General features: G+C 39.8%; 1 protein-coding gene across 1 annotated transcript in view; it reads left to right on the top strand.

Moving 5' to 3' along the window:
- The window catches only part of ZNF704 (zinc finger protein 704), a 244,362-nt gene that overhangs the window by 130,634 nt on the left and 87,469 nt on the right, over positions 1–26,259 (top strand). The gene's annotated exons all lie outside the window — the stretch shown is intronic.

The raw sequence follows: 26,259 nt of genomic DNA, 5'->3' as shown, positions 1-26,259 counted from the left end.
CCACTTTTGTTGGATATACCACAGATTTGGTTTCTGAGTATCTACTTGCCATTATTTGATGGAGGGGCATCTTTTATCATAATTCATTTTTTTTTCTGAAAATCCAGAAAACATCTCTAACATTGAGTTATAATATCACATAAACCCTTGTCATTACAAGAATTATTGCTTTATTAACTATCACAACCTCCCGAGAGAAAACTAAAGTGTTTTAAATATTTGTTTAAGTTACTGAAATGGTTTAAGTTTCGTGTAGTTGGAGTGACTTCCATCCTAATTGCTAATGCAATCATGAAGGCCTTCAGTCAGCCTAAGTGCACTCCATGGACTGAGGATGTACTGAACGTAGTCTACATTTCTCTAAGGACATCCTTTTCCAAGTTCATTTTAATTCCTCAATAGTTGGAAGCAGGAATTTTCTCCACAAGTGTCCCCAGTCCCACTTCCTACTTCCCTTTTTTCCCAGAGGTGTGTGTAGCATATAAAACAAAGCATCAAGTACAGATCAAAGGTTTTCCAGCAGAGTTGGTGCTTTTTTGCATGGCTTTAAAGTTCTGATTATTTATGGTATAAACTGTATTTGAGTCCCATAAACAGAGCCTTTCAATTAAATTAAAAAAACAAATTATTAAGTACTCAGTGGGTTCCAGAAGAGCAAGAATCTTGGTTTGTTGCAAAAGCCTGTTTCATGGCTAGAGGCCCGTGTGGCCAACCACAGAGCTACACCGCAGACTATAAATTTAGCAAATCCAGAAACTTGACTGGAAGTCAAAATTGGCCCCGTATGATTACAATTTATTCAGTGATCCACTCCCTTCAAGCAGAAAGCTTGAAGTGTTGGGATCCCAGGAGGCAGATGTGGGAAGCCCAGATTAAGCACATATGTTAGGAAGAAAACATACTGTCAGAGAGAGTATGAACTGGATTCAAGACTACCCACCAATTTTCCATCTTAATGCTATTGCTCTTTAAATTATAAAGGACTTCATGGACTGATTAGTGCCTTTACAACTATATCCTCATTTTATCTTTCTGATAATATGGTGAATTTGGGAGTAGGTTTTGCCTGGTTTACTCTACAGATTTCACTTCAATGCTCTTCCTCCAGGAAGCCTTCTCTGGTTCACTCCTGTAACCAGTCTCCTTGACAGCAAGCAGAGTTCAGAGCCCATCCCCCACAGCACTGAGTCCTTACTCCTCTCACAGCACCTACTGCCAAAATTCACCATTGAATTTGCTTCCATTGTCTGTTGCCTTCACTGTTTGTAAAATACTTGAAAGCACAGATTGTATTTAGTTGATTCTTATGTCCTCCAGAATTACAGAGATAGAAAGGGAAGTGAAGAAAACTTAATCATCCTGTCCAGGGCACTAGAATGTAAACCCCATGAGAGTAAAGACTGGAACTATCACATTAAGTATGGTATCCACAACATCTAGAAGCGTGCTTGGCATAGAGTTGTACTCAAAAAAGGTCGGATGAATGGATATGACAGGTGAATAGTAGAACCAGGATATAAATGAAAGTCTGCACTGTTGAAATCCTATATGCTATTACATCCAAATACATGAAAGGAGATTGAAAATATTATTTCATAAGTTCCTACCACGTGCACGACTCTGTGTGCACTTCCACACACATGATCTCATTTAATCTTTCCAACAGCCCTGAGAACAGTCCTGTGTGAGGTTACATTTCTCTTGGGTAAACACGTAGAAGTATAAAGTAGATATTTGTTTAATTTTATAAGAAACTGTCACACAGTTCTGCAGAATGATTGCACCATTTTGCAATCCTCACAAGAGTCCTGAGAAAGTCTGAGTTGTACTAGGAAATTAAATCTACTTTCCCCTGGCAGAAATATATTTAATCAGCTAAGAGCACTTGAGACAATTTTGATGTTTTCCTTATCTTTCCAAAGGGCCTGCTTGTTCCTGTTTCATACACCCTGTCTGTCTTTAGAATCTGCTTAGTTAGTTCCAAGCTCGTGTTCCACTTCATTTTGAAGTATGGTGTTTTTTCAGCTGTAATCTGATCTGTGGAATTTGGCCAGTCCCAGAAAGAGGACTGGCAAAGTTTGCAAAGTACATTTTTTTTAAAAAATGGAAACACTTAAATGTATAGGAATCCTTCCTGTTGTGATATACATGCTTTCTAGCAAAATTGCATATAAATTTTTTAAAGTATTCTATTTAGTGTAAGTTTAGGGTATCTCCGCTATTCAAATAAACTTTGGCTGAAGTGGGTGGCCAATACATTAAGATACCAGACATTATTAACACAGAGCGTTATTTCTGGAAGCTGTTATGCCCATCTGTAGTTAGATTTCTCTAGAACATTTTTCTGGTGCTAGAACTGAGCTGTGTAATTGCCACCTCCTTATCAACCGTAACTAAGGAATTTCCCTCTGTGCTCAAGGGATTCCTTGAATTGAATTTTTTTTAGTCTTGATTATCTTTAAAGTTTAATATAATAGATAATAACATTGAAGAAGTAAAGGGTTCCATCAAAAATATAATGTAACACTGCTTAACTCCACAGGGGCTCAAAAGAAGTAAAATTATTTAGTTCCTTAATTATGAATTTGGGAATTTAACATTTTTTATATTAAGTATGTTGAGAGGATGATACCTATACTTAAAGTATATTTTAGGAAAATGTTATATGATGTGATAGGAGTGGAAGAGATGGTTCTCCTCTTAAAAACACACACACAATTTTCATTCTAAATTTACTTACACATTTTAAAAATTGACCATCTCAATTGTAAATGTTTCTCTTAAATGATTGACTGTAGATTTCTTTAAAAGAGAGTTCATCAGTGCATACAGGGGTAGTTTCTTTCTGTTTGTTTCTTTTATATTGTTTTGATTCCTTTTTGTAGCAATTTACTACCACAAGGGGTAAGTTAAAAGTTTAGGAACTAGGGCTGAGTTTTGAGGATCCCTAAAAAACGGAGATGCACCTGTTTATCCTCTGGTTCATGTAAACCATGTAATTAACTATGTGAAGATTTAGTATTGGTTTAGTTAATGTGTGTCTGCCCATTACCTCTGGCCTCCCCAACAGTTAAAGGGACAGTTCATTAGTTAAGCACATTATTTTAAGCAAAGATAACCCTTTCCCTGGCTCTGTGCATAAATAAGTGTATTTGTGCTAGTTGAGTGCATTTGTGGATTGTGATAAAAATGCCATGCATTAAATTGCAGCCAGATTAGATCAAGACAAATGTAGCAGGGATGACAAGAACATTTCTTGACTGGCTATTTGAAATTTTCTGTAATTTGAAAGTCTCTAAGCTCTTGCTCTCATAAGTGATTACACAATGCAATAGGGGAAACTATATTTAATGATGTGATTAGCAGTTTGTGACATATTTGGCTTCATGCTCCATTGTAACTGGGTAACTTTCAAGCAGTATCTTGGGGAGATGCATTAACTCTTTCATGGCCTAGGGTGTAATTCAATGGAGTACTTCTCTCAGTGTTCCTTCAGTGTTCTAGAATGGCACAGTGCAAAAAAATAATATTATGTTGCAAGAAACATGTCATTTTAAGTTTTCTCATAGTCACATTTTAAAAAATGAAAAGGAGCAAGTGAAATTAGTAAGTTATATTTTATCTAACCCAACATGTCTGAAACATTATCATTTCAACATGTAATCAATATTTTTAAATTATTAATGATTTTAGATTTTTTTTTCAAAATAAGTCATCAAAATCTGGCATTTGTTTTACACTCACAACACACCTTAAATTAGACTAGCCTCATTTCAAGTCTAGAAAGATCTCCCTGTCCTGCCACCTGGAAGCTATTCACTGATTTTGTCATGAAAATGTCTAACTTTTCCCCTTAATTTAGAGCCACATTTCACTTCACATATCCTGAAGTCTTCAGATCATTAGGAACGGACATTTCAATAATTATAAAAGCCATCACAGACTGAACCATCCACTGTGCTAATAAGCATGTTACACTAATTAGTTAACTCATTTACGCTCACGTGACCTTATGCAGTTAGGCACTGATATCTCTCGAGTATTCAGTGAGTCAGATTCAGAGTGATTGATTTACCTGGTAAAGATCACGTAGGTAGTAGGTGGCAGGGTCAAGATTAGAGAGACTGTTTCACCAGGGCAGGTCACGTGGGTGGTAGGTGGCAGAGTTACTGTGCTGACAGTGATGAGCTGGAGAGAGGGTTCTGGGCTGGAGAGGGTACTCCGGGCTGACTGAGTTCCCAGGAGCCCTCAGAGATCAGGTGGGAATGGAGAAGGCGCACCAATGGCGTCTCACAGCTGGAAAAGTAGTTAGGTTAGCTCTGAAAATTACCTGCTTCTCTGAACATCCCCATGCCCATATTTTTCTCTTTCCAGAACACATTTATATTTTAGTTCATATTTACTTACTGAGACATGTAAGGACACAGCCTTAAGCATGTTTATAAATGTTGCTGAGTCTTTATGCCTCGCATTGGTTGGTGGGGAGGCTTTTTCTTTTTCCCTGGAGTCTGTGAGTAAGGATCTAGATTTGAGAGTCTCTCAACTCTAGAGGTAGGTGAGGAAACAACCTCCTTCTTTTCTGCTGCTCCAGGAGACAGTGCTTTAAATGGAGAGAGAGAAACCAGACATGGTTTCTGAACATACCTTCTTGCTAAAAGGCTGAAGGAGAAGGAAAATGTTTTGCAATGTAACTGACCTGATGCACTATTATCTTCCAATGGAGAACTTTGCTAACCCTCCCTAAGTTGGTTAGCATGTTGACAAACACGCTTATCCAGAGCTAGCCCCTTCCCTTGGACTGCTTCTGTTTGTCCATCTACACAGCAAACAGGACAAGGTCAGGAAGGATGGGGAGAGAAGATTGGAACTTTGCTGCCTTCCTCTCCAGAGGAAAGGTTTGCTTCTGTATCCCAGGGAGACAGAGTGATTCAACTAAATCCAAGTGTGGGCTTCCCAGGCACTAGTGGTAAAGAATCCTCCTGCCTATGCAGGAGACATAAGAGACATGGGTTTAATCCCTGGGTTGGGAAGATCCCCTAGAGGAGGGCATGACACACACTTGAGTATTCCTACCTGGAGGATCCTGTGGACAGAGGAGCGTGGTGGGCTATGGCCTGTAGGGTCACAGAGAGTTGGAATGACTGAAGCGACTTAGCAGGCACACACTTGGGACACTCACCTGAGCCATGGATACCTGCCATGGAAGAAAGGTTGACAGAAAGACTAATGGTTTTCCTGGAATCAAGACTCCCAAGTAACCCAAGGTCTGGAGAAAATGACTTGTTAGGTATGACCCACAAATATGACTCCTAATCTTTGGTGGGAGGAAAACAATGCACTACTTTAGAAATCCAAAAACTGTACTCGTAGCCTGATGGATCTCTGGGCTGAGCATTTGTAAAATAATCCAAATTGGTAAATGTTCTCATCAGATACTTAATTGCACATTAGAGTAGAAAGAGGGAAAATCTCAACATTCCTTGCTTTTCCTGAAGTTCTAGCCTGACCCCCAGGTTCTATTCAGTCATTCTGATGTGAACCTGTCATATCTTAGGGCTTAGCCCTGGGTCTGAGCAGGAAGGGATCAACCACTGTAGTCCCCTGGTAGATGCTCAAGACAGTATGGGAAACTATGAGGAAAGGGACTCACTTTCTTTTCAGGCAAGAAGTATTTTCTGAGTACCTGTGTATTAGGTGTTCAGAGGAGGCAGAGTGTATAAAACTTGTCCCTGCTTTCAAAGTCTGATTGGGAAAGCCAGACATACATCAGGGAAACAATACGCAACCAGATATAAGCAAGCAAGCCCTGAATTGGGCTTCCCAGGTGGCTCAGGGGTAAAGAATCTGCCTGCCAATGCAGGAGACACAGGTTTGATCCCTGGGTCAGGAAGATCCACTGGAAGAGGAAATGGCAACCCACTCCAGTATTCCTGCCTGGAAAAGTCCATGGACAAAGGAGCCTGGCAGGCTGTAGTCCAAGGGATTGCAAAGAGTCAGGCTTGACTGAGCAACTGAGCACAAACCCTGTACTGCCTTCTCTAACAAGTTCTTGAGAATTTTGTAGAATATTAAAAATACATTTGAATAGTACCAACAATAATAGGTTCTTAATAGTACAAAGGTCAAGGGGCTCAGTAAAAGAATATAGACTCTGGTATCAAACCAACCTCACATTAAAAGCCAGGCTTCACTGGCTGTGTCACCTCTGGCATATCACTTGACTTTTTTGAGGTATAGATTTCTCATCTATAAAATAGGAATAGCAATGGTCCTCTGGGGTCGTTGTAAAAACCGAATGATAGAATATACGTGTGCAGCTCTAAAATAACATGTCCACTCAAATGTTCCCTACAGAAAATCCTTTATAATTTAGGTAGATACCCTTGCTCTTGGAGGTGGATATTAACTCCCTTCATTTTCAGTATGAACCAGACTTAGTGATTCACTTCTAAAGAAAAGAATGTGGAAAAGGAAAAATATTAAATTTATAGTGGAGAAGCCTGGTAGATATCCCTAAAGAGTAAAAGGTCAAGGTGAATATGATGATAGAAACATCATGTTGATAAGATCTCCTTTCTGTAGCGGTGTAATGAGAGAAGCACTTTACCTCTGTTGGTAATCCCTCCCTAAACACATAACCACAGTCTACTCATGAGAAAATACATCAGACAAACCAAAATTGAGGGACATTTTACAAAATAAATGACCAGCACTCCTTAAAACCAACTGAAGTCTTAAAAAACTTGGAAAAATTGAGAAATCATCAAACATTAGAGGAAATATGGCAACTAAATGCAATGTAGTATCCTAGATGGATCTTGGAAGAGAAAAAAAGAATAGTAATGAAATGGAGTTTAGTTAATAGTAATGTTCTAGTTTGGGCTGCTTAACTTTGACAAACATATTGGAGTAATGTGAAATAACATTGGGGAAAGTGAATTTAGGGGTATACAGGAAATCTCTGTATTGTTTTTTTGATACTTGTCATTTTTTGGCTGTGCTGAGTCTTAATTGTGGCACTCAGGATCTTTAATTGAGGCATGTGGGATCTAGTTCCCTGACCAGGAATTGAACCTGAACCCCCTGCAGTGAAAGTATGAAGTCTTAACCACTGGACCATCAGGGAAGTCCCCTTCTGTATTGTTTTATACAACTCTTCAATAAATCTATTTGAAAATTATTCCAAATAAAGAGTTAATTAAAAAAATATATATATATGTCCATTTATTTTATGCAAATATGTAGATAGACTTCATAACATAGATGGTGCTCATTTATAATAATAGTCACCTAGAGGGAAGGAAATTAAATGTGATGGTGAAGTAAAATCAATTTTATCATAGTATTTGCATATTTTACAATGAGAATACATTTTTTTGTTCATTTTTAGTTGTGTAACACAACTTAGAAATATTTTGGCATGTTTAGATTCAAATGGAATGGATTTCAGAAGGCGTCTATACCCAGCAGCTTAGACAGTGTGGTAGAATAATGGTCCCCCCAAAATGTCCATGTGTTAATCCTTGAAACCTGTGCAATATGTTACCTTACATTGAAAAAGGGACTTTAAAGATGTGTTAATTTAAGAATATTGAGTTCTCAGGCGATTCTGAAATATCTGGGTGGGATATTCAGGTTCAACTTCAATGTAGTCATAAAGATCCTTATAAGAGGGAGGGGACGGGTCAGTCAAAAGCCGGCGTGACAATAGCAGTAGAGAGAGGCTGAAGATGCTTCACTGGCTGCTGACTTTGAGATGGAGGAAGGGGCCGGCAGCCAAGGAGTGCAGGCTCCCTCCAGAAGCTGGAAAAGGAAAAGAACCAGTTTCTCCCCTATCGTCTCTAGGAGGAATGTAGTCCTGATGATCTGCTTTGAGCTTCTGACTGCCAGAATTGTAATCTAATACATTTGTCTTTATTTAAATATATGTGTGTGTGTATACATATGTGTGTGTGTGTGTGTGTGTGTGTATGGCCACAAATTCTTGGATACTCCTACCACCAAAAGATGGAGCTTGACTGCCTTTCCCTAGAGTGGACTATATTTAGTGATTCACTTCTAGTGAATAAAATGTGGCACAATTGATGATATATAATTTCCAAGATTAGGTCGTAAAAGGCAGATGACTTCCTCCTTGCTCTCTCTGGGATCGCTTGCTCTGGGGGAAGCCAGCTGCCATGTTGTGAAGTCACTCTAGCAGCTCAGTGAAGAGGCCCACACAGTAAAGAACTGAGCACCCCTGCCAGCAGTCAGCAAAGAACTACCTTTTCCTGCCACCCCCTTGCCATTGACCCTTTCTATGAAAGGTCTGTCTACAGTCAAGCCTTCACATGATTGCCATCCTGGCTGGTATCCTGCCTACAAACTCAAGGGAAACCTTGAACCAGAACACCAAGCTAAGTGACTCCCAAATTTCTGATCACAGAAACCATGAGACTATGCTTGTAGTTTAAGCTGTTAAGCTTTAGGGTCATTTGTTATGCAGCAATAGATAACTGATGCAATATGAAACACGCTTAGCATGCTATCTGGTATACATATATAAGTACTGAATAAATTATGGTTTTTATTTTTATTGTTGTTATTGTTGTTTAGTTGCTAAGTCATGTCCAACTCTTTTGGGACCCCATGGACAGTGGCCTGCCAGACTCTGTCCATGGGATTCTCTAAGCAAGAATACTGGAGTGGGTAGCCATTTCCTTCTCCAGAGGATCTTCCCAACCCAGGGATCGAACCTGCATCTCCTGCATTGGCAGGCAGCTTCTTTACCACTGACCCACCAAGGAAACCCCTACTTTTTTTTTTTTTAATTGTTTCAAAACTTATTTCTTTTACCCAGTTATTCTGGTCCTCCCAGTTGCTCTCCACTTGGAATAGTGATTCTTAACCATTACTGCACATTAAATTGAAAAAAAAACAAAACAGAGCAACAGAAAAACTGCAAACAAAAAAGCCTTAAGGCCTATAGCCTTAGGCCAGATTAATTAAATAAAGAATTCTGGGGTGGGCTCAAACATCAATATATCTTTTAAAACTCCCATAGTAATTTTCATGGACAGACAGGGTAAAGGACCACTGCTATAGAAACAATAATATTTAAATAAGGGCTACTAAAATTCTAAGACCTCTGACTTTAGGAGCATAAAGTTATATTTCTTGCTAATTCATCAAAATAGGCTTTATACATTAAGGGAAATGTATTGCAAACAAAGAGAAAATTTAAAGTTGTCCGCTGAAATAGCATATAACCTTATACCAGCCTCTTTTGAAAGGAATGAAGCAATCTTTAACTAAGAGTTTATCGGCTAGGCAGAGAGACCACAGGATAATTCTGTTGACCTTGCAGCAGTGAAACAGACTATTTGCGGACTGTATTCTGAAGGACAGTTAATGTTTTCCTTGGTTAATATGCTGAACTGGAATTCCTTCTTTCCTGTTTATATTTTATTTCTCTCTGTCAAGCATAAGTTTCAAAGAAACATTCGCTGAACATGAATCTAAGAGAATGATTTGCTTAAGGCATCTAGAAAAAAATTAATTGTAAACTTGTTTAAATATCCTTTAGTTGACAAAAAAAAAAAGGTCTGCATATTTCATACTGAAAATATGGAGTCATGAAATAGGAAATCTATAATTAACATAACAGAGTCTGTCATTTCGTTCCCTTGCATAACCCAAGGAAGGAAATAATCCACCAGGCATTAGGTCTCTATCAGAATGAGTTTTGACCTTTTTATTTTGTCATCTGGGTAACTTATTGGCAAAGGAGTGACTCAAATGATGATTCTGGGCTAAGCAGTCTCATTATGGGCCAATGAAAGACTGTTACTTAGATTTGGACACTAAGTTGAATGTATTTAAAGGCATTTGTTGAATGAAGATTTTGTGAGTGGCACTTTAGAAGACTATGAGGATTCTGCCTCTGACTCAGCAGGTTTGCAATACCATTAATAAAATGAAAGTTGGTATATAATGTTCTTCAAGTTTTTTGTTGTTGTTGTTCTTCAAGTTTTTGCAATAATCTCAATGAAAAGAATTGCAAGCATGGATCAGATTTGATAGAAAAAATATGTAGGTAAAAGTAGTGTTTGAGTCTAATAAATAAGAGTGCTAGGTCCTTGGTATTTGATGACTCAATCTTGAATACGGTTTGAATAAATAAAGAGAAAGGAGAGCATCTAAGCTGGAAGAGAATCACAAAAGCAAAAATAAGCATCATGTGGGGAGTAGTGAAATGACTGACATATAAAGTAGAGGTTTATCTGAAAAAGAATAAGGAGACTGATACCAGATAATGTTGACGCCTTGAAGATCTGGGTAAGTACCCAGAAATCATTGAAGATTCTTGAACAGATTGAAATGGCCGGGGGGTGTATAGAAGAAAGGGTAGGAGGAGCAAGCAATTTGCAGGATGATTTAGTAAGAGTAGAAAATTAGAGAAATCTCAGACATGGTAGAGATGAATAAAGAAACTTGATGATTATTTATTAATAGAGCATAGTCTCCCTGTAGTGGCTGTGTCTCAGTCTGAGGGCCAGCTTCATGTGTCAATTGCCATCAATAGATAGTGATGGAGATAAAAACACTGGGCTGTCAACAAATAACCTACTTTGTACCACATCTTCATCCATTCCTCTGCCAATGGATGTCTAGGTTGCTTCCGTGTCTTGGCTATTGTAAACAGTGCTGCAATGAACATTGGGGTGCATGTATCCTTTCAGACCATGTTTTTCTCCAGATATATACCCAGGAATGGGATTGCAGGATTATAGTGTAGTTCTATTTTTAGTGTTTTATTATAGTTCTATTTTAAGGAGTCTCCATCCTCTTCTCCATAGTGGCTGTACTAATTGACATTCCCACCAACAGTGCGGGAGGGTTGCCTTTTCTCCACACCCACTCCAGCATTAATTATTTGTAGAGTTTTTGATAATAGCCTTTCTGACTGGTGTGAGGTGATACCTCATTGTAGTTTTGATTCGCGTTTCTCTAATAGTTAGTGATGTTGAGCATCTTTTCATGTGCCTCTTGGCCATCTGTATGTCTTCTTTGGAGAAGTATCTATTTAAGTGTCCACCCATTTTGTGATTAGGTTGTTCATTTTTTTGATTCTGAGCTGTATGCACTGTTTGTATATTTTGGAGATTCATCTCTTGTTAGTTGCTTCGTTTGCAAAATATTTTCTCCCATTCTAAGAACTGTCTTTTTGTTTTATTTATGGTTTCCTTTGCTGTGCAAAATGTTTTGAGTTTAAGTCCCATTTGTTTATTTTTGTTTTTATTTTCATTACTCTGGGAGATAGATTTAAAAAAAAGATATTGCCGTCATTTATGTCAGAGAATGGTCTGCCTATGTTTTCCTCTAAGCATTTTATAGTATCCAATCTCAAATTTAAGTCTTTAATCCATTTTGAGTTTATTTTTGTGTACGGTGTTAAAGAATGTTCTTATTTCATTTTTTTACCTGTAACTGTCCAGTTTTCCCAGCATCGTTTATTCAAAAAACTGTCTTTTCTCTATTGTATATTCTTGCCTCCTTTGCTGTAGATGAATTGATCATAGGTGCATGAGTTTATTTCTGGGCTTTCTATCCCATTCCATTTATCTGTACTTCTATTTTATTACTTAGCCATTAAGAAGAATGAAATAATACCACTTGCAGCAACATGGATGGATCTAGAGAGTGTCATACTGAGTGAAGTCAGTCAGACAGAGGAAGAGAACTATCACAGGACAGCCCTTATATGCAGCATCTTTAAAAAATGATACAAATGAACTTATTTACAAAACAGAAACAGGCTCACAGATTTAGAGAAAGAACTTACGGTTGGGAGGGGGCAGGAACGAGAGGGAAAGGATAGTTAGAGAGTTTGGGATGGTCATGTACACACTGTTATATTTAAAAATAGAAAACCAAGAAGCTACTATATAGCACAGGGAACTCTGCTCAATATTATGTAACAACCTAAATGGAAAAAGGATTTGAAAAAGATAGGTCCATGTGTATATATAACTGAATCACTTTGCTGTACACCTGAATCTAACATAACATTGTAAATCGATTTTACTCCAGTATAAAATAAAAAGTTAAAAAAAAAACCTACTTTGAACATTTGAGTCCCAAATCAATAAATCAAGAGTGTGATTCTGTAGTCCTGTAGTTCTTATAAAATCCTGTAATTCAATTGGGATACATGGTAAAACTTGCAAAAACATCTTCATTAAATGTTCAGCTTTCTATTTTAGATAAACTATATTTCAGCAGTAAAAAGGTTTTGTCTATAATACAGACTTAAAATATTCCTTTTAAAATGACCTTGTTACATGTGGGAATTTGTTTCCTCCATTCCTAATAAAAAATGTTTTAAGTTCTAGTTTATCTTGTTTGATCTAATAGTCTAAGTAGGAGAGTTGGTCTAAATTTTGACCCTTACAGGAAGTGTAATTGTTATTAATAGTCATATTACTATAAAAATAAGATCTCTCTACATGTTGGAAATATTTCTTTCTTTTGTTTGCTCAGTAACTAACTTTTATGCTTTCTGGTGTAATGACGGTATCAAACAATCCAGAAATGGTGGGGAATGTTCTCAGCGGCCTGAAGGCCTCTCCACAGTGCTGAGTGTCTCACAGCATGACTGCCGGGTTCCCCACAGAGCTAGACCAGGGCCGTGTTCTGAAGGCTAAATGTGAGGAGCAACAGCCTACCTGTCTAGGGATTTGGCCTTGGAGGAATTGGCTTGACATTCTCTAGAAAGAGTTTATTTCTAACAATAGGAGTTTTTTTATACTCTTCTGATGGGCTGACTTGTAGTAAATGTTTACAACTTTATTTAAAGAGTACTAATTCCTATACTATGTAAAGTGGTTTGGAAAAGTGATGCCATTAGGCTCTTAGCCAAAAAAAAAAAAAAGAAAGTACATATTTTGTTTTTGTTGTCTGAAGTGTTCTAGATTAGCTAATAAAACAATGTAAAGACTTCCATTTCTTGTAACGGTCAAAATTTAGGCCAATCCTCCTACTGAGAGCAGTAAAACCTGGATGAAATATACTCACTTGGAATTGCTTGGAAACATCAGAGATCTAACCAGGCAGAATTATGGGGGAAATGTGAGAAATAAGAAAATCTAGAGTGAGCCTGCCATGAGGGGCCACTTTTTCTCTCAGATGTCTGCTGACCCCAGAAAACATAACTGAAATGCTGAGTAACTGAAAGGCTGAGAAACTGAACAGGACTCCTACAGCCCCATGGACTAGATGAATAAAACTGGTCTCTAGAACCCGCCAAAGCTGAGGTGCGCCTGGTAAATATACCAGACTTTGTACTAAGACACTAAATATCTACCCACCAGAAGTTAACACAAACTGTAAATAGACTATCCTCTCAGAGCTGGAAACACAACTTTAAGTCATTTTTAATCCTTGAAATTGAAACAAGATGATCTCAGATTTCTGGCTTCTAAGCCTGTTGATAGCAAAGCAAAGTAAAATCTCTCTCAAAGAAGAGAATGTTATCAAGATCTCATATTGTTTCTACAAATTTTCATATACTGTGTCTACTATTTTAATAATAGGCTCATGAGGAAAGCAAACAGTATGGATTAAAAAAAAAACAAAAACAAGAAAAACAACAGGTAATGGAAACATGGGCTCCACATAATTTTTCACAAACAGAGTTCCAAAAAATATTCTTAATATGTTCTGTGAGATTTTTTTAAGGCTGGAAATTTTAGACAAGAACGAGAAACTCTCAAAATGAGCCACCTGAAAAATCCAAGATCTGAATTTTAAAACTTGATTGATGGGTGGATTAGCTAATTATTGCCATGTAACAAATCATCCTAAGACTTAGTAACTTAAGGCAGCAATAATCACATAATCTTTCTCATAGTTTCTGTGAGTCAGAAATTCAGGAATGGTTAATTTGGCTGATTCTTGCCCAAACTCTCTCATGAGGTTGCCATCAGATAATTGGCTGGGGGACAGTCATCTAAAAACTTAATGGGGTTGGAGCCATCTAAAGGGGGTTCACTCATATAGATGGGAAGTTGGTTCCTTTCGATGTGGGTTTCTCTATGGAGCTGCTTGAGTGTCCTGATAACAGGGTGGCTGGTTTTCCTCAGGGCTGGAAATCCAAGAGCATGAGGCAGATGGTGCAATGCTTTTGATGACCTAACCTCAGAAGTCTCCCACCACCACTTCTGTCGACCCTATGATATTCTGGTCATACAAACCATACCTATCTGGTCATACAAATCAACCCTGATCTAATGTAAAAGGAAGCTACTCATGGTGTGAAAACTAGATGGTAAAGATTATTGAGGTCAGGGAGCTCACTTGATAATGGCTGCCATGAGTAGACACAGTAGAAAGAGAAAGTGAGGTCGCTCAGTCGTGTCCGACTCTTTGCGACCCCGTGGACTGTAGCCCACCAGGCTCCTCTGTCCATGGGATTCTCCAGGCAAGAATACTGGAGTGGGTTGCCATTTCCTTCTCCAGGGGATCTTCCCGACCCAGGGATCGAACCCAGGTCTCCCACATTGCAGGCAGATGCTTTAACCTCTGAGCCACCAGGAAAGCCCTTAGACACAGTAGAGGAATTAGTAAACAGGGAAAGGGAATCCCACAACAGCACAAAGAAACAGAAGGATAGAAAATCCAGAAGTGGGGGTGTGGATATAATATGTAATTGGATTTTCAGAGGCAAGAGATTAAGGCAGAAGCAGTGTTTGAAGAGACAAGTGTGATTCTGCAAAAGCTGTTGAAAGATTTCAAGGTACAAATTCAAGAAGTCCTATGAGTTCCAAGCAGGATAAAATTACAAAATCATTGTCTGTCCTGCATTATGTGCACATAATAATCGGTCTTTGCTTACTTAATATTTTTAGCCTCTGTTTGAAAACATTGTTGCTGGTTTGAATGGGGTTGTTCATTTTTGTAATTTTGGAAAAGTCCTTCCTTAATGTGATGTGCAATTATGATATTGTTTGTGTTTCATTCTTAATTGTTCCTAGTCCTTAGTAACTAGGTTTTGGATCAGCCCAAAGTATTATATAAAGGGAAAATGTACAGTGTAACAAAGAATAAAACTGTCTTTAACTTGATGTTATCCAGATGTCTAGTATTCAGTCATTACTAACTGGTACTTTCACACATGTAGAAAGTAGTGACATTTGAAATTTGTAGAAATGACTTTGAAGTATTGAAATATCACCAGAATATTTCTTTTAACATTGTTGTTGTTAAGTCATGTCCGGCTCTTTGCAACATCATGGACTGCAGCACACCAGGCTCCTCTGTTGTCTACTATCTCCTGGTATTTGCTAAAACTCATATCCATTGAGTTGGTGATGCTAGCTAACCATCTCTTTCTCTGTTGCCCCCTTCTCCTTTTGCCTTCAATCTTTCCCAGCATTGGAGTCTTTTCCAATGAGTCTTTTCAGGGTGTTTTGGGCTCTTCACCTCAGGCAGGCAAAGTACTGGAGCTTCAGCTTCAGCATCAGTCCTTCCAATGAATATTCAGGGCTGATTTCCTTTAGGATTGACTGGTTTGACCTCCTTGCAGTCCAAGGGACTTTCAAGAGTCTTCTCCAGCACCACAATTCAAAAGCATCAATTCTTTGGTGCTCAGTCTTCTTTATGATCCAGCTCTCACATCTGTACATGACTACTGGAAAAACCATAGCTTTTACTATGTGGACTTTTGTAGGCAAAGTGATTTATCTGCTTTTTAAAACACTGTCTAGGTTTGTCATAGTTTTTCTTCTAAAGAGCAAGCGTCTTTTAATTTCATGGCTGTAGTCACCATTCACAGTGATGTGGGAGCCCAGGAAAAGAAAATCTGTCACTGCTTCCACTTTCCCCCTTCTATTTGCCATGAAGGGATGGGACCGGATACCATGATCTTAATTTTTTGAATGCTGAGTTTCAAGCCAGCTTTTTCACTCTCCTCTTTCACCCTTATCAAGAGGCTCTTTACCTCTACACTTTCTGTCATTAAAGTGGTATCATCTGCATATCTAAGGTTGTTGATATTTTCCCCAGCAGTCTTGATTCCAGCTTGTCATTCATCCAGCCCAGCATTTCACATGATGTACTCTGCATAGAAGTTAAATAAGCAGAGTGACAATATACAGCCCTATCATACTCCTTTCCCAATTTTGAACCAGTCTGTTGTTCCATGTCTGGTTATAATTGTTGCTTCTTGACTAGCATACAGGTTTCTCAGAAGGCAGGTAAGGTGGTCTGGTTTTCCCATCTCTTCAAGAATTTTCCACAGTTCGTTTCCACAGTCAAAGGCTTTAGTATAGTCAATGAAACAGAAGTAGATGTTTTTTTGGAACTCCCTTGCTTTCTCTGCGATCCAAGGAATGTTGGCAATTTGATCTTCCTACAGGGGGTGGGAGGGAGGCTTATCTTCTGGCCTCATATCTTTTTGCTTTTTTGTACTGTCCATGGGATTCTCCAGGCAACAGTACTGGAGTGGGTTGCCATTTCCTTCTCCAGTGGATCACATTTTGTCAGAACTCTTCACTATGACCTTTGTATCTTAGATAGCCCTGCACAGCATGGCTCATAGCTTCATTGAGTTACACAAGCCCCTTCGGCATGACAAAGCTGTTATCCATGAAGAGGTCTTTTAACATTATGATGTATTTGTTATATTTGGGGGTTCAATACATCATTGTTTAATCCAATTCATTAGAAATTGACCATGTAGCACTGGTAATTGAGTGTATGAATAACCACAGACACCATTCCTTGACCGTGCTATATCAATGAGGCTTAACTTGATGTATACTTGACTCTTTTGTGTAAAGAAAAACTGCCAATTTTGCTTCTACTAGTTGTTTTTAAGTGATAGATATTTAAAATAATGACAATAATTACTTTGAGTAGCATAAAGCTCCAAAAATGTTGGTATGGATTGTCCATTTAGAGGATGCTGTCCATTTTGAGATAGAATCTGGTTCTTGTTCATCACAGGTAGGGACAGATGGCCATTCAGCTGCAACTAATGACTTGGTGGCTGTCATAAAGAGCAACTTTAAACAGATAGTATTTCACCCATTATGTCTTAGACTGGCCTCTCTTTCATTCAAAAAAATTCCCAGATGAACTTCAGTTCAGTTCAGTTCAGTTCAGTCGCTCAGTCATGTCCGACTCCTTGTGACCCCTGAATCACAGTACGCCAGGCCTCCCTGTCAATCACCAACTCCTGGAGTTCACTCAAACTCACGTCCATCGAGTCAGCGATGCCATCCAGCCATCTCATCCTCTGTCGTCCCCTTCTCCTCCTGCCCCCAATCCCTCCCAGCATCAGAGTCTTTTCCAATGAGTCAACTCTTCCGAACTTATTTTTATCCAAATATGAGAGTATGTAAAGTAAATATCTTAAGAAAGTCTCATTTATCAAACTATATGTTTCTATGTTTAATAAAACACATGTTTCTAAAGTTTAATAAAAACTTGGGCACATGAGGCATCCTTATCACACCTTTCATTTCCCAATTTGTAATAAATTCAACTCATGTTGTTTGAGGGTTTTTGGTTTCATTACAAAGAGTAACTTTCCCCTAGTATAAACCACCAGCTTCACTGTACAATAACAAAGGTCAGAATTCATGTTTGCAAGCATCCAGTTTAAAATAGTGGGGAAGGAGATGCTCCCACAGTTGGAGAAAAGAAATCTAACCTTTTCGGTTCAGTTCAGTCGCTCAGTCGTGCCCAACTCTTTTCAACCCCGTGGACTGCAGCACGCCAGGTTTCCCTGTCCATCAGCAACTCCCAGAGCTTGCTCAAACTCATGTCCATTGAGTCGGCGATGCCATCCAACCATCTCATCCTCTGTCATTCCCTTCTCCTCCTGCCTTCAATCTTTCCCAGCATTAGGATCTTTTTCAGCGAGTCAGTTCTTCGCATCAGGTGGTCAAAGTATTGGAGTTTCAGCTTCAACATCAGTCCTTCCAGTGAATATTCAGGACTGATTTCCTTCAGGATTGACTAGTTTGATTTCCTTGCAGTCCAAGGGACTCTCAAGAGTCTTCTCCAACACCACAGTTCAAAACCATCAATTCTTCAGCGCTGAACTTTATTTATAGTCCAACTTTCGGATCCATACATGACCACTGGAAAAACCATAGCTTTGACTAGACGGACCTTTGTTGGCAAAGTAATGTTTGCTTTTTAATATGCTATCTAGGTTGGTCATAGCTTTTCTTCCAAGAAGCAAGCGTCTTTTCATTTATGGCTGTGCTCACTATCTGCAGTGATTTTGGAGCCCAAAAAAATGAAGTCTGTCACTGTTTCCATTGTTCCCCCATCTATTTCCCATGAAGTGATGGGACCGGATGCCATGATCTTTGTTTTCTGAATGTTGAGTTTTAAGCCAACTTTTTCACTCTCCTCTTTCACTTTCATCAAGAGGCTGTTTAGTTCCTCTTCACTTTCTGCCATAACAATGGTATCATCTGTGTATCTGAGGTTATTGAATTTTCTCCTGGCAATCTTGATTCCAGTTTGTGCTTCATCCAGCCAGGCATTTCTTTTAATTAGAAATTAAAACATATTTTTTACTGTTGGTAAGTGTAATGCTTTATCATCTGGAGCCACAGTTAGCTAAATCCATAACTATTATGAAAGATTGTTAAACCAATACAGCCTGATTTCAGATATAGTCATGAAGTGTACAAACAATATTTTCTGGAAGTATGTGTACTTCTCCTTTTAACCATAAGACAAAAATTGCTTTCATAGGAATTACATTTTTTTATTCTACTTCCTTGCCATGTGACTGAAGCTTAAAGTTCCTCTCTTAGTGCATCTCCCTAGGAGTGTTCTGTTTCTGGCACCTTAAGGCATAGATTTTGATGCTATTAAAATCACACTGCCTTATTAGCTTAATAGGTGTTAGAACTGGGCATGTAATTTTACAGACAGATATATTAGGCACAGATAAGAAGTTGCCATTCAGGTGATTCTCTGTAATAGAGCTAATCAAAAATTTGATCCTGGCTCTGGGGGTTTCTAGTAGTAATCAAAATCTCTTCTCCACGGGTGAGATTTCATTATACCTAATAAGCCCAGATTTAATGAAATCTCACACACAGAGAACAGATTCTCTGTCCAATTGGAATCTCCCAGGGCCATGATTGCATTTCTGATCATGATCAGTGCTACAGTTGAGTAGAAGTGCTCAGTTACCTGCCAAGTGGGTGGCGCTTCCTCACTGCAACCCCTGTTAGAAACCAAATGCTTAAAAGACAGGGCTGGGAGTAAAAGGGTTTCTGGTGTGAAAATCTTCCCCCAAAATTCACAGAAAAGTGATCAGTCCTCACTTAATCCAGTGAAACATGGTTACTTTCTGTGAGCCAAGAGGACACAAGATTTCAGTTACCACAAACGTGATCTTCACAATGACACCATGAAGAGTGTATTATCACCCGCATTTTCCAGATGAGAAAACTGAGACTCAAAGCTGTTGAGTCTATTGCACAAGGCCACCCAGAGTTTGTAGTAGAGCTTGTACCCAAAGTTAAATCCCCCAGACTCCAGAACCCCACACACAACCATCATGCCACATCGCATTTCCTCCCCTTTTGGTAGCTTTCATCACACCTTCTCTCTCTACTGTTTCTTCTCCTCTACCTGCATCTGAAATGGGGCAAGGAGTCTAGCCCTACAAGACTGCCCCCTACTGCCAACACCAATCACAAGTCTAGGTTTTACCTATGCGTGCGTGCTAAGTCCCTTCGGTCATGTCTGACTCTTTGGCAACCCCATGGACCGTAGCCTGCAAGGCTGCTCTGTCCATGGGATTTTCCAGGACAGAATACTACTGGAGTGGGTTGCCATGCCCTCCTCCAGGGGAATCTTCCTGACCCAGGGATCAAACACATGTCTCCTGCATTGCAGGTAAATTCTTTACCACTGAGTCACTGGGGAAGCCCATATTCTGGCCAGTTAGCTACACATCAGAGGTTCCTACAGCCCCTTCCTCTGGCTCAACTAATTTGCTAGAGTAGTTCACAGCATCAGGGAAAACAGTTACCTACTTTTTGCCGGTTTATAATAAAAGGATCAGGGGAGACGTGAGGGAGGGATGAAGTGGAAGGCTGGAGCTAGCAGACGTAGGCTTTTATATATGGGATGGATAAGCAGCAAGGTCCTACTGCATGGCACAGAGAACTATGTTCAATATCCTGTAATAAACCATAGTGGAAAAGAATGTTTTGAAAAGAATGTATATAAAAATAAACAGATAAAGGATACAGATGGAAGAAATGCAGAGGACAAACTATGTGGGAAGGTGGTGGTGGTTTAGTCAATAAGTTGTGTCCAGCTGTTTACAAACCCATGGACTGTAGCCTGCCAGTCTCCTTTCCCCATAGGATTCTCCAGGCAAGAACACTGGAGTGGGTAGCCATTCCCTTCTCCAGGGAATCTTCCTGACCCAGGGGTCAAACCAACATCTTCTGCATTGGTAGGTGGATTCTTTACCACTGAGCCACCAGGGAAACTCCATTTAGGTTCTTAATAAACGGTACTCTACCCTCCTTTCCCCTTTACCGGATGGGGTTTCTAATGAGATGAGAAATGCCAAGCATGGCAGGTATGGCATGCCAAGCATGCCAAGCTTTGGCCTGTGAGTTCTTGGTGGAAACAATTCTCTCTTCTATATTTTGTTGAGTTGTTATTACACATCACCATGCACAGGCCTGTCCCAGGGCCTACAGAGCAGTGCAGCATAGTGATTAACGATGCCGGCTTTGGACTCCAATCCCTGGGCTTTGCCAATTGCTGCTTTCTGACCTTGGGAAATTACCTACCTCTCCCAGCCTCAGCTTTGTCATTTTTAAAGTGTGTGTGGGGGCATGGGGGGTTATGCCTACTTAGGAAGTTTGTAATAGGGTTTCCCTGGTGGCCCAGAAACTAAAGAATCTGCCTGCAATGCAAGAGATCATGGGTTTGATCCCTGGGTCAAGAAAGATCCCCTGGAGAAGGGAATGGCTACCCACTCCAGTATTCTTGCCTGGAGAAACTCATGGATAGAGAAGCCTAGTGGGCTACAGTCCATGGGAGTGCAGAGTTGGAGACGACTGAGCAACACACACGGGGTTAAATTAGATAACATATGTGAAACATTTAACATAGTCCCTAGCATACAGCAAGAGCTAAATAAATGGCAATGATTGTTACTATTACTTAATATTTTTGCTATGGTGTTGTGTGTGTGTGTGTGCGTGTGTTTTTAATACTCTTTGGCTAAAATAACTTTGAAGAAACCGGAAGGCCATTTTAATCGGAGCCTATTTTTGAAGAATGCCACTTACCTTCCTAGTCTGATAAGGCCCGTAATCAGTGACTTATTTATACTGATAAGCTCTGTCTTCCTTTGCCCCAGAAGCTGATCCTAACGCAGGCAGGGTGTTCGGTTTCCCACGACACCTCTGAATAAAATGCCATTTCCTCAGGAACAGCTAGAAATACCGATGCTAATTTTTCCTGTGCTCGGGAAAAGCAAGAGCGCTCCCACTGCGGTGGGCTGCAGGAGCTTTCCAGAAGCATGATGTCATCCTAATTTGCACTGCCAGGGGATGAGCTCATGGGGCGGGGTCTCGCAGGGCTGCAGCTGTGCGGGCCCCTTACTTGTAGGATGTGCGTCCCCCTGCCGCCTCTCCCCGCGGCCCCCTCCACCCACCTCCTGCTGCCGGCGCGCCGAAGAGAGGCACTGCGAGACGAATGCTTTAAAACGGAGGTGAAGTCCTGCAAAATATAACCAGGCATCAGAGGGCACACAATAAAGGCAAACCGTGCATTTTTGTTATTTTGTATTAAAACAACAAACACACGGTTGCAGAACTGTGGTCAATGAGAAGAGACTTGTATTGGTTGTCTTTGCTTCACCTCTTTGTCTGTAGCAGCCTTCCCCCTTTTCTGCTTCAAACAACAGCTTGATCTGTGACTGAACCCAGGCTGAATCTGTGTTGTGTGCCTGCTAGTCGCCCAGTTGGGTCCGACTCTTTGCAACCCGGTGGACTGTATCCCCTCAGGGTCCTCTGTCCATGGGATTTCCCAGGTAAGAATACTGGAGTGGGTTGTCGTTTCCTTCTCCAGGGGATCCTCCCCCACGGATCGAACCCAGGTCTCCTGCTTGATCTCAGAGGATCACGAATCTGGTCCTGAGCCATGGCTGGGGCAAGAGGGAAATAGGGGAGCCATTTCCCACATTCTTTTCCTTATTACATGTATTGTGAGTGTATTTACATTCCTGCTAATCTACCTGGCTGTATAAAGAGGGATTAAACATACAGACTTTAGCTTCAGAAATCCTGAGCCGGGATCTCAACACAGACACATGTGCTATTTTTAAGATGGTGAGAATTGTCACCTCTCCAAGCCTCAATTTCTCCACCTGTAAAATGGGGATAATAGTCAAGCCTAGATCATAAGCATGCTGCAGACATTAAATGACTATTGCATGATAATCACTAAGCACAGTGCCTGGTCCATGGAATGTGCTCAATCCATGTGCGTGATCATTAATAAAATATGTACACTCTACTGCTTTATTAACCATTCACTGCAATAGAAACCTTTCATTTATATTTCAAGTATACACTGAAATAGAACCATATACTGAACCCCCCACATACCTATCACCCCACTTCAACAATTATCAACATTTTGGCAGCTTTGTTTCACTTATTCTCCACCCTTTCTTTTCAAGGAGTATTTTAAGGGTAAATCCCAAGTATTAAATCATTGTACCTGTAGTACTTGAGTGTGTGTGTGTAAGGAAAGCCCCAGTGGCTTGGTAGTAAAGAATCTGCCTACAGTGCAGGAGACGCAGGAGACTCAGGTTCAATCCCTGGTTCAGGAAGATCCCCTGGAGGAGGAAATGGCAATCCACTCCAGTATTCTTGCCTGGGAAATCCTATGGACAGAGGAGCCTGGCAGCCACAGTTCATGGGGTTGCAAAGAGTCAGAGGTAACTGAACACGCATACACACCTGTAATACTTGAGTATGTAATACTTTAACTGAAAAGGATTTTATTTTTAATTTAACCCTACAATGTTAAATTAGTTCCTTATTATCATCTAATGTCCAGTCCTTATTCAAATTTCCCCAATTGTTCAAAAATGTCTTTTTATACCTTAAAAAAAATTGCAGAAAATATGCTTAGACTTTTTAAGGGGTTTCTAAATATGTGGATTCTTGGCTTTTTCAGAGCTAAATTTCAAACATTAGTAAACACAAATATTGATATTTATGCAGTAGGAACAAAAGAGATTACTAATTTATTTTTGTCAATTGTTAATCTGAATTATTTGTCTTAAAGTAAGAGATTCTGTACTGATTAGAATGACAAATAATGAATGTTTGTTAATTTTTTAGTCATTAGTTTTATATTTGTGATTCGGATGGCCAATATTTTGATGTGCTCATTATCTAAACATGACTTTAAAATCTTACTTAAACTGGCACTTAGTGTATAAATAAGATCATAATTTATTCTTTTTGCTGCATATTTTCATTAGCTTGTTTCCTCTTAATTTAATGTCTGTAAATCACTGTACAGTAGAAATTTACTTAGAAAAATTTTTAGCATTCAGTTTGCCAATAGCTGTTCTTGGTTAAATGCAAACATTTAAATTTCAGAAAATACATCTTTTCCCAATTAAGGGAAAGCCCTGTGTGGATCCTGATGTATTTAAATTCATATAATTAGTGTTACAGTAAGTCTCCAGGGAGGCATGAATTATGTCCACAAAAAATTTATGTACACTCTATTTTTCGTGAAGGATATAGTCTCTCACTTCTGAGCATAAGTTCCCATCATGACTTCATATCCTTCTTTGACAAGTCAAGGTCACTCCAAGGCTCTCTGGTCTGGCCTCATTCCTTCCCCAGCAGTATCCCCATAACTTTTTCATTCCCTCATCCCCCATATACCTGAGACTCCAGCTGTGTCGGACAACTGGCCATTCTCTGCTTTTCCACCCCTGCACTTCTCTCAAGCTACTCCACATATCTGAGGTGGAGTTGCTGAATTTAGTATGTAGAAATACAGAAGGCCCGGTTAATTTTGAATCTCAGGTACACAATGAATACATTTTTAGTATAAGCATATCCCTGATATTCCATGTGACATACTGTTCTAATACAAAAATGTTATTCACTGTTTATATGAAATTCAAATTTAACAAGAGTCCTGGGTTTTATCTGATGGTGCTAACCTAAGGAAACTTTTCAAGGGCTGGCTTCTCCTCCCAGAAGCCTTCCTGAATGCCTTCCCTACACGCTGCTACCACAGCATTTTGCTGGAACCTCTAATTACATACAAAAACACTCTAGTATTTTTTTAACTTGCCATATGTATGTGTGTCTCTTTACCGCTTCATAACACAAACACTATGTCTTATGCCTAGAGTTCTAGGATTTAGCATTTACACCTCACTCTGTCTTTCCACTCCAGGGGTTGGATAACATTAACCCCTCATAGTATTTTTCTCACTGCTTTTGGGTTTGTTTTGTTTTCTCCATGTAAACTTGTATGGCCTATATTCACCGTTATTCATTCCTAACCATGTACCACTCACTGTGATAAGCAGTGGAGGTAAAGAGTGAATTAGATAAGTTTCTGATCATTAGGAGCTCACATGTTGTCAGAGTAGAAACACATAACTCATGGTGTCCAAGTAGAAACACGTAACTAGGTAAGTGTTTTGGTAGGTCTGATGTGTTTGATAAATAGTTATTAAAAGCTCAGTACAGGCCAGGCAGTGTTCTAGGCACTCAGCGTGCAACTGTGTACAAGGAAAGCCTATGTTTCCCTGGAGTTCCTTTCCTGAAGAAGGACTATCCAATGGGTAGATATGAATGAGAGTTTCCAGGAAGCCGTTCAAGATTTTTCATGAATAGACTGAGTCCTAGAGTAAAGTATGAGCTTGCTAGACAGGTGAGGGATGGAAAATGAGCACTCCAGGAAGAAAGCTGGACAAGTACAAAAGAATGGACTAAAAAAGCCCAGAACGTGGTCTCTGTAAGGACAGGAACTTGGTCTTCTCTGCACTGATATGACCCCATGCTTGACTTGAGATAGGCGCAGAGGGAACACTTCATAAACAGTTGCATGAGTGAACGAAGGCAACTGTTGTATTCAGGGAAAAGCAAGAGGATTGGAATGACCGGAGCTGAGAGCTGGGCCGTGTCATTCTAAAAGCAGACAGTGGACAGAAGAGGAAGGGCTTCATAAAGCACCCTTAGAAATGTGAATTCAAATGATAAACATTGGAGAGACATCAGAAATTTTCAGGCCTGGAATGGTGCAATTTCATTTAACTTCTTGAAGAGGTTGCTTGAATGGGGGTGTGGACAATGGGTTAAGTGGAGTGGAGACCAGGGAGACCAGTTAAGTGGCTATTGTTTTAGAAGGATGGACAAGGGCCGGTATTAAGCAGTGGTGGTGAAACATCAAAATGAGAGAAAGATTTTAGGGTTATTTCTAAAGTAAAACCAGTAAAAATTTGGATCCATTGGGTATAAGAGTTCAAGAATAGGGGTGAGGGGGGTAGGGAACGAGGCCTGGAGAGCTCCCAGGTTTATGGCTTCTACAACTGTCTGGATGAGATTCCATTAGGCAAGGGGTCCCCAACCTCTGGGATCTGGTGCCTGATGATCTGAGGTGGAACTGATGTAATAATGACAGAAGTAAAGTGGACAATAAATACAATGCTCATGAATCATCCTGAAACCATCCCTCCCACCCAGGTCGGTGGAAAAATTGTCTTCCACAAAATGGATCCATGATGCCAAAAAGGTTGGGGACTGCTGCATTGGAGCACAGGAGGAGGACAGTTTTAGAAGGTCTGGACAGGAAGACATGTGGGAGAATCATCAGTGACCATTGAGAGTTAAAGCCATGATAATGGATGAAGCTAGCAAAGAGTGAGAGTATAAAATTAAATCAGAAGGGGGCCTGGAAAATGCCATTTTGCAGATACGTATTTGTCATGTTTATGTATCTGCAGATGGTTCAGTTCAGTTCAGTCGCTCAGTCGTGTCTGACTCTGTAACCCCATGGACTGCAGCATGCCAGGCTTCCCTGTCCATCACCAACTCTAGGAGCTTACTCACACTCATGTCCATCGCATCGGTGATGCCATCCAATCATCTCATCCTCTGTCATCCCCTTCTCCTCCCACCTTCAATCTTTCCCAGCATCAGGGTCTTTTCAAATGAGTCAGTTCTTCGC

This window comes from Bison bison, unplaced genomic scaffold (assembly GCF_000754665.1).
Source record: "Bison bison bison isolate TAMUID 2011002044 unplaced genomic scaffold, Bison_UMD1.0 scf7180017864491, whole genome shotgun sequence".
Taxonomy (NCBI): Eukaryota; Metazoa; Chordata; class Mammalia; order Artiodactyla; family Bovidae; genus Bison; species Bison bison.
The sequence above is the reverse complement of the archived record's forward strand: the minus strand, read 5'-3'. Positions and strand labels throughout refer to the sequence as shown.